The sequence below is a fragment of the Camarhynchus parvulus genome, chromosome 2, assembly GCF_901933205.1.
Source record: "Camarhynchus parvulus chromosome 2, STF_HiC, whole genome shotgun sequence".
Classification (NCBI taxonomy): domain Eukaryota; kingdom Metazoa; phylum Chordata; class Aves; order Passeriformes; family Thraupidae; genus Camarhynchus; species Camarhynchus parvulus.
In genome coordinates this window covers 67786006-67795962 of record NC_044572.1, presented here as the reverse complement: position 1 = coordinate 67795962, position 9957 = coordinate 67786006, and the positions used below count along the sequence as shown (strand labels likewise).

General features: G+C 37.5%; 1 long non-coding RNA gene across 1 annotated transcript; it reads right to left on the bottom strand.

Annotated features, from left to right (window-relative positions):
* Window positions 1-1672: 1672 nt before the first annotated feature.
* On the bottom strand, window positions 1673-9399 carry LOC115900871. The gene is made up of 3 exons (XR_004060511.1): window positions 8095-9399; window positions 3167-3266; window positions 1673-1841 (listed from the first exon to the last, which is right to left on the bottom strand). It is a non-coding gene; the product is annotated as an uncharacterized LOC115900871 (long non-coding RNA).
* Window positions 9400-9957: the final 558 nt, after the last annotated feature.

The window sequence follows — 9957 nt, the reverse complement described above, 5'->3', positions numbered from 1 at the left end:
GCAATAACATCTTCAAATGAGGAAAGCCAGATTCAGTATAAACAATTATTTAAGTCCTAGAAAACATAGGGATAAAGAAGCCTTTGATGATTTGAATTAATTTATGATACACAACTGTGAAACTAAGAAAGTGACTTCTTTAGTTAAACTATTGTAAAAATGTTTTCTGACAATGTAACAGACATGTATGGCCATAAACAACAACAAAAAGAGAAAATCCCCCAAGCCAAATGTACATACTTAGAAGAAACCTAGAGAAAGAGATGTACTCAAGCTTCTCTACCTAAATATTAGAAAAGCTATCAGAATATTTTGTAATGTCAACTTGTGGACAGGTGGCTGCTAGAGATTATTATCTTCCTTATCAAAGAAAGAGATATCTTTTCTGAATAACAGGAAAACATCAAATGCCTTCTCAAAATCCCTTTGGAAGAAAGGATGTGCTTGAGGTAAGGTGAAGTCTTGGTGTTAACTCTTACAAGTTAACAGATAAGTAGAATTCTACACTAACTGATAAAATTGGTGCTTTAGTCAGTAGTCCTCTTAAAAATGCAGCCATGACCCAAAGGAAGCTGTTTTTTCACCTAGTTAACTCGCAGAATTCCAAGAAGTCTCACAGCATTTGTTTTGGCTCCTGAAAGAGCCTATTTCAGTGACTGTACTTTGTTATTGCCTGTAACAAACTATAGCAGAAAACCTTAGCTGCACCTTTTGATCAGCAAATGCTTAATTTATTCCAAAAACTGGTAGTATCACAAACCAAGTAGGAGGCAGCTATTTTTATTTTTGTTCAGGCTATCAAAGAGCAACTTTCCTATAAAAATATGTAAGTAAATCAGCAAATAAAAAGATGTGCCAGATTACAAAATATTCTGCAATTAAGAAAAAAAATAGCAAGTTTTGCTATGTAGAGGAAGGGTTAAATGAAAGAGGTCGCTCTCTGGTGCAATTAGCGGGCCTGAGAAGCAAAGGTAAACAAAGCTAGCTCTCTCAGCCTTCTGCTGGGAAAGAATTAGGCTGTCCTTGGGTTCAGCTGTCAGCAGATAAGGTAGATGGAAAACAGGAGCAGGGAGGTAGAAGGATCCCAGCTAATTAAACCAAAGGAATGCAGACGTGGGCGTGATAGACCGTTGACTGTGTGACCAATTACGAGCTCGCTTTTGGACTATTCATGAAGTTCATTATCCCTGTTATAAAAAGGATGTATTGATGATCAATAAACGGGATTTGCTGATCAATTACACTCGAGTGTGGCTTTTCCCCCGCCGGCGCAACATTGCTATAATACAGATCATACCTACTGTACATGCTACATTTAAATTAGCTTGGATTCTTCTTTCAAGTTGCTTTTTTGTTGAAACACACAGGATTATCTTCAGGCTTTTTTCTTCTCTTCCTCTCTTTCATTTGTGGGTTTGTTGTTTCTTCGTGATGGATTTGTTTGTGATGTCCACTCAATTGATGTCTGGTTTTGAATACTTGATCCCAAAATGAAGACAAAATAGTGGTAGTAGTTCTGTAATTTTCCAAATTTTCCAGGTGCTCCTTCAACTCTTCTCTGGATTGCCATTTAAGAAAAAGGCTAAGTAAACTAATTCAAAAAGAAACCCAAAATACATGATACCAATATTTTATAATACCATCAGTGATGGTAAGACTTAAAAATCGGAGATATGAAACTTTCAGGTGATGAAAGACAAAGTTATAGTGAAAATAAACCTTGCTCCTCATTCTGTGCCATGTTTGTGACACACACATAAAATAGAGCTTCTCAAGAAAAGTAATTTGTTTGAGTTGGTTTTTGTTTGTTCATTTGTTGTGCTGTTTGGGGTTTTTTTAACCTGTAGGGCAAAATTAGATGCAAGTTAAAGGTAAGTAATTTTGAGGAAAGAACTGCTCTGTTTTATTTTTGTGTATACTGCAAATACAATGAATAGGCAAGTGATTTACAGAAATGTTTAACTGCCATTCACACACATCTTGGAAATACAGATTATCATTACTGGATGCACAGTTGCATTATAAAATTGCTAAAGTGCTGCTCAGTACAACAAAAGATAAAAACAAAATTAGATAAGCACAAATTATAATCATGAAAATAACAGCATTTGAAAAGTTACTACTGCATTTCACGCACTTGCCACAACAATAAATATCCCTTTCTTTTTAAAAGTGACAATGCAGGAAGGAGAAGCACGATTTTCAGATTTCTCATTTGACCTGAATCACTTTGTTCTACCAGATTACAATGTATTTATCATATAAAAGCTTTATCCTACAATGCACATTTCTAACATTCCTGTCTTTTCTAAGCTTCATCAGGTAAACTTCCAGTGATCATAATACATGCAGATAAAGAACAACCAACCTTTTTACATAATACAGTTACCATGCTACAAGGAATTTATTTTATTATGTTATGAACATCCAAAACTTGTTAAAATAACATAAAATGCTAATTATGTTGTTAAGACTAATACAAAGATCAGTGAAATGTCAAACCAAGATACAACCTTAAGAAATACAGTGCTGCATACACTTCTAAATATATACACCATACTTTGTAAAATTAGGGGGGAAAAAGCCCATTACATGATTGAGAAGATACCCAGTGCTTGTTTCAGAGTAAATTAAATACTTTCAGCCATGCAAGTATCATTTGACACAGAATAACTTTATTTGACTTCACTTTTTTGGTGCTGACATAGTTTGTATATTACTGCTTTTGTACTAGCAACAAAGTACCAAAATATCAAAAATTGTCCTTTGACCACCCTCCCAAAAGCTTACAAACAAGATATAAAAGCTGATGTTAGCTGTAATATAAATAAATCAATCTCAGAACAGAAGTACCAACTCTGAAGATAATCTGTAAAAAGCAGAACCTCATCATGTGAGACATTTCAGCAGACTGCTGTTTAGAGAAAGAAAAATTTAAAGACTTTCCTCATCCAGTGTCACCAAGCCTTATTTATTAATTTGCCCACTGCTTTTAATGTGATGACACAGCAAGCATCAGATTACAAATACTGCTGGATTCTGGAGTCTCTAGTGACTTAGAGAAAAGGGAGGAAAAATTGCCAGTTTTGTGACCACATGCAGATTAAAAATTATTTAAGAATCTTATTGCTTTTTTCATGTGCTGTATTCAAGCATAAGCACTTACCTGACTCTCCAATCCAGTGTGCACCAGCGTGGTTCAGTCAAGACACCACCAACACATGTAAGGATGTTGTGATGGACCTGAAGCCAGTAACTCTGAAGGTCTGTATGTCACAGGACATAAAGAAGAAATAGCTGAACTTTTATCTAGCCACTGTATGACACATACATGGTGTATAGCAATGTAGAACCTAGTAACTCAGAACATACATACTGCTAAAGAAGACAGCATTTCTGGTCATTTATTTTAGTATATTAAGGTAAATTCCCAACATATTTCTGACAACATAATATAAAAGCTGTATTAAAAAACTCAAAGCCTCACTCATTAAGGTTGCTAAGACAAGAAATAAAAATTAAATATTGTCAAAATTAAAGTTAAATTGCCAAAATCAAAGTTGCTTTGGTAACTTTAATCTCATTGTTCTTTGTATATCTACTCTGCTCTCTAAAGAATAAAGCAAGGCTAATGAAGCACTATCCATTCTACACACTGAATTTCAAAAGGATCACTGGGAGCAGAAATTTGCATACAGGCAAATCAGGCAATTGAAGATTTTGCAAGCGTACCCACCCACACAGATGAGTGCTTGGCTTTTTGACCTGTACTGAGAGGTTTGTTTTGTTTTTATTGGTTGTTTTTTTTATTTTTTTGTGATTGTGTTTTCTTTTCAACACTTGACAAGTTTTAGGTTGCATTTTTGGAATTAAAATACCTAAGAAGTTAAAACATTAATGCCAGATTTCATATTGGGGAATTTATGTATATATATATGTATAAACACACACCAAAACCCTCTGATGCTTGAACTAACTGTCATTTGAGTAATGGCAGCAATAGTAAACAGAAGTGATTGTGCACCCTGTTAATTTAACGCTGGTTCACATGTCTGAGGTTAAATCCTTCTGTTCACTTCAGACCAAACTGTGGTTCAAGTTATTCTCATTTTCTGAGACTCCCCATTATTTTACTATTTTCCCACTTTGCTATGACCCATTATCACTTTTCCTAACACACCAAATTCTGCTTAAGTTCATCTCCTTATCTTGCCTTTATCTCTGGCAACAGCTCACAGGTTTTCCAGCCCCACTGGTGTTCAGTAGCCAACATCTTTTATATGCCATCAACAAAAGAATTAAAAACCTTTGCAAGCCAGGTGCCAAAGGAAACTGGCAAGTTTTCCTAGTTCCTGTCCCTGCCTCCCTAAAACAGTCTGTCACAATTAGCTTCCCGCAGTAAGGTATTGTCATTGTTCACTGCATATTTCAAAGACACTGAAAAGGCCAAATCTCAACAGATCTTCCATCAGGAATGTAGCCTTTCAAATGTTCTAACAGAAGATACCTCCTGAAAAATGCTTATATATTTCCTTCAATCCATGGACTGTTAGGGCTTTTTAAATAAAAGGTATCCACTGTCTTGCAGGTTCTACTTGAAAACATTATGAACAGAAAGTTTTCCCCATGTGCCGTCTAGAAAATTGGCTGAATCATTTTGGTTGATTTGCACATTTGACATCATGAAATGTCCAAAAAAAATCAGGAAGAGACTAAATCCTTTGGTAAAAATAGATCTAAACTGAATATTGAACCTAGATGGTCATAATGAAGAGTATTACAATTCTGGTGTTACTCCAGTCACACTGACATAAAGTTAAAGCCAGAAAAGCTTCAGACATGAAGCATCCTTCAGCTTTGACATTCTCAGCAGTACAGCATCCCCAACTCCAGTTTAGCAACACAACAAACAATAAAATGATAAGGTAATAGTCTTCCTTGAATGAAGCAAGGATCTCTACCTCTTGCAGATGGAAATAAAGCTTCACTGAGATGAAGCAACACTTGGCAAGGGAAGTGACTTGCTGCTACTAACTCAACAAGGCAGAATTTCCTTTTAAACTAACAGCTACTTATCCAACCAAGCAATAATCAATTGCCAAAATGAGCCCATCAGAAACTCAAATCAACCTGAGAAGTACTCAAAACCCAAGCATCTCATCATGTCCTGCCATCCAGATTTCCTGCACTGAATGTTGCCTTTTCTCCTCTACCTGTGTAAGAGCTGTTCAGCTGCAAGCTCAATGCAGCTGCCACATCCCAGCCCACCTACTGCCTTGGAAAGATGGGCATCCTTGTTGAGTGCCCTCAAGCAAACTCTAAGAAGTCCCTAATCCTTCCTCCCTGCCCTTCAAACCACTGTTCTAATCTATCTTAATGAGTTTTAAAGCCTTCTTCCATCAATTAAAGCAAATTTACTTGCACGTACACTTGTATTAGGCAAATATTTAGCACAGAAAGAGAGAGAAAAAAAGAAAAATAACTGCAAAAAAAATCTCACATCTTGCATTCAGTACAGTTAGAAACTGTACTGCAAGCACAGTACCTATGCTTGCACAGGTACTTGGAGACCTTGATCCATTCCTTAGCTGTACTAAAAGCCACAGTTTGTTGCAGTAGCTTAAAACCAGAGCAAATATGTTAATCTAAACTAGAAGAAAGACATTTATCCACATTAAAGTTATTAACATAAATGTCCAAACTGAACTCCTAGGTAGTTTTAAAGTATTTTGTGGTTATTTTGGCAATATGAGGCCAAATCAGGCTGAAATGCACAGCATTAAAGAAGAGAGAGCAATTATTGATTATGACAACAGAATTTGACCATGGGGACTGTGGCAGCAAATCCAAGGTTACCTCAGCTCTAAGAATGCCTAGTGCACTCAAAGTGTCAAAACAGAACAAAAACCAAAACAAACCAAAACACGCTAACAAGGAGCTCTCAAAGATTTCAAACCACAATTAAAAATGAGTTAGCAAAATATGCACTTGCAGTGGAGTTATTTTGTTGTAAATTATGGAGCACATGAAAAATATTGAAAGAACAGATATCTCCGAATTCCCAAGCTTCAAGGACTATTTTTAGTGGCAGACACACAACACACTTTATGTGTCCGTTTTCTTCTAAGCATATCTGCTGACAGTCTAAATTTGGTCTGCAGTAAGCAGTGGTAGGAGGTTGCAGGTTTTGCCCAGAGGATTTCTGTTTAAAGGGAAACGCAATCAAGACCACTAACCCTTTCCTGTAAAGGTTTTAATATAAAATAACTCAGCTTCACAGCAACTTCTGAACTCTTTTTTTAAGATTTAAGATTCAATTTGTACATTGCTTTCCACTAACCAGTTAGGCTTTCAAGTAGGTTAAAAGCTACAACAAGCATATTGTACCAAATAACATTAGCAATTACAGTGAGAACTTGATACTAAGTTAAACACTAGCTTAGTGCTAAGAAGCCGTGCTTCAAACTATTTCAAAACCCATCCCCATACCAACAGGAAGGCTCTCACTCTATCAGCTCCACAAGCACAAGGAATCAGCAGAAAACAATTCCTTATAATTTTACACTAAAGCTTCCTTTAATGGAATGAAAATACCCATTCAAGAAACAATTTATAATTTGTTAATAAAAAGCAGTTCTCCTTTCACTTAAAAAACCAACTGTTTGTATAAGCACTCATAAATTTTTTCACTGCTTTAGTCATCTCTGTTTTGAAATATTGTCAATTTCAATTGTCTTTCCATGTGCTTTCCTTCCTATCCCCTTAGAGAAAAAGTTATATTGGACTGCAGCCTTGTTCTTGGCTTACAGTCACAATCAAGGGGACACTGTAATTCACTGTGAAGCAAATAAAAAACCTGTTTTGCTTTTAGTTCTAAAAATTGCCATTTTCTGAATTACTTTTCCTCCAGAAATTCTGCTATAACCTTTTAAAAAATTCTATCTCCTGCCCTGTCGAGCAGTAAAAACCTCAGAATAAGCCCATGTATCCCAAAGACAACAAAGGCATCAAAACTAGACAGTGTAACACATACTGCAATCTAAACCTTTCCATCAAAACCCTTCATAATCTAATCTAAATCCTCCACCATGACACAGATGCCTGGCTACAAACACAGGATGCCTGGTCATTCCACATTCCTTCACGTTCCTAACCTTGCCTGTTTCCTTACTTGACCACTGCCACAAACTCCAGCACACACCCCTGAGCCATCACCTTATTTCACAATCACCTGTTCTTTCACTTGGCCATTCTGAGCAATCAGAACCAAAGCAGTAGCTCAACCCACAAAGCAAGAATTTCATTTATATCACAGCAGCAGCCAAAGAATTTGGTTTATATCACAACCTTGCTAAAATCAATTAATCACTGCAACCACCTGCAACACCGAATGGTTAAACAGCAGAATGCCCAGACTACCTTTGTGCACTGTCATTCAAGATTTTTACTTACAAACATGAAGGTGTGCAGTAAATGCATAGTTTTATGGAGGGCAAAGCACTTGAAATTACTAACAGAAGCATTATTTAAGCAATAAGGAAAAAAGTGTAATTGGTACAAAAGTGACATTAGTAATTAATGCAAAGGGGAACAGAACTAGAGTACTGGAACAATGTTCTTTTGTGATTTAGGAGACAGATTATGCTAGTAAAGGTCTTTCATATATCAATGGAGATAAATTAGCTATAAGAACTGTCGCCAAATTCAGAGCTAAAAGGCATTCACCTACATAGAAGTACCTTCACAGTAATGTTAAGAGTCATTAAAAAGCTACTAATACTGAAATTGCTGGAATATGATGATCAACTACTCAGAGAAACAGTCATAATCCAAAATATTAAATGAGAAAGAACTTTGCAGAATGAACATCATCAAAATGTGAACATTTACAACATATTTTTAGAATTTTTCCAGTTACATTTTCTTTGCTCAAGCCAGCATGAAGATGTTTTACAGTAGCTTCTGATAATAGCATTTACAGTTCATACTGAAGGGCTCCAATACATTTTGCATTGACCAAACAAAATTATTTGCAGCAATAAGTTTAAGCTGAGGAGGCAACTGGACGAGAGCAAAAAATAAAACCTGACTTACTGGTAAAATCACTGTGTGGGCACATAACCATATCCTGATAATGCCAAGCAAGCTACATGAAAATTGCTTATCTGCTCAGTTTCAGATGATGTGCACTGAGATGAGGTTTCCTCTGATGGCTGTTTCTGTGCACTTTCCAGGCACTTTATAAAGTGATATAAAAGCACTCTCACAGATGAAGCACTGGAAGGTTTCTTTTATCCACATGTGTGATTTTCAATGATTTTCCATTAAGATCTACTCAGTCATGTGACAATAAACACATTTAAAGCTATGATCCACATCATGACCCTTTAAATGGATTTTCTCAGCATCTTGTGGCTCTAGTGCTACATTCCACACATTCAGAAATGCTGTTTTCTCTCAGAACCCAGCTTTAAGGCATGAGCATCTTCTATAGGGCGAGTTGAGCCTATACATCCAGCTTTCAACTGGATTTTCAACTGATTTTCCTATGATGTTTACACCTTGATTGAGTCTTAGGGGCTTTTAATTTCCTCAGCAAATGTCTGGGTTCTAACACAGGAAACATGACAGATGCTAAGAGGCATAGACTGGGTTTATCTGACCTTTCTCTTGGAAATGGAAGAGAAGTCAGCACTGCAGGGTTCCTCAAGTTGAAAATAAGCTGCTACTTCTCCAAATAAGGTGTTCATTTCACAGGAGTGAGATGCATGAGGATTATGCTTGGGCTCATGTCACAACAGCCAAGGACTCTTATTTAAGGGCACCTGAGACACATGTGACAAGAGAGCAATTTTTTGCAAGATTTTCTTTGTTTTCATTCTTTTCATCTCCAAAGTTAATTTTTACCTTGGTCCATTTTAGGGCAGCCTGAAATTCAACATGCCATATCAGTTTCACAGATTTGAGCCAGGGGTCTCCTGATCTTACTTCTGATCCTGCTTATGAAATGGCAGAGCTTGCACCTATTTAGTTCCACCACAAATATTTCCACCAGACCAGGCAATCTGTGCTTCAAAATCCTCAAGCAGAGCAGCATACAGCTGGGATGTTTTGATATCCTCATGGTGATGTGTGGGTTCATTGACAGAACACACGGATATTTGTAGTTAAATTTGTTAATTTTCCGGAGTTGCAGTTGGTTAGAACGTGGAATTGGTAACACCAAGGTGGTGGGTGTGATCCCTGTACTGGACATTTACTTGAGAGCTGGACTCGAGGATCCTTGTGGATCCCTTCCAACTCAGAATATGTGAATCTGCGAAAAGACAACAAACAAAAGAGTTAAAATCCATTTCATGATTTCGAGTGTCTTATCCAAAGTCTGGGGAGCAACACCATCCCGATTGAGATTCCAGCCCTAGGGATGTCTGCAGATTTTACAACTATCTCCAAATGCATGAGAAAAGTGATGCCATAAATGACTGCTCAAATCACCTGTTAAAATTAAAAACTAAATACAGGTTAGCAACATTACGGCATTTCTGTGCTAAGTTTATAACAGCTCCTGTTAGCAGACAGGCAGCAGTGATCTTAAATCTAATACCTATTTTAAAAGGCGAGAACGCTGGTGAGAAACCTGCCCCCTCCAGTCCAGGAGCCACCACAGGAGCGCACCCAGACACAGCCCCGAACCCCAGCGACCCTTTCCCTCAGCCCGGCACAGCCAGGCCGAGCCGGGAAAGGCAAATTAAGCGGAGCGACGTCTTTCAACGGGACCACAGCATTACAGAACAGCTTGGGCTGGAAGAGACCTTAAAAACCACCAAATTCCAACCCCCTGCCAAGCGCAGGGATACCCTTCCACGGGACCAGGCTGCTCAGAGCTCCGGCCGAACCAGACTAGAACGCTCCCAAGGATGGGACATCCATAGCTTCTCTGTTCCTCTGTCTCGGGAC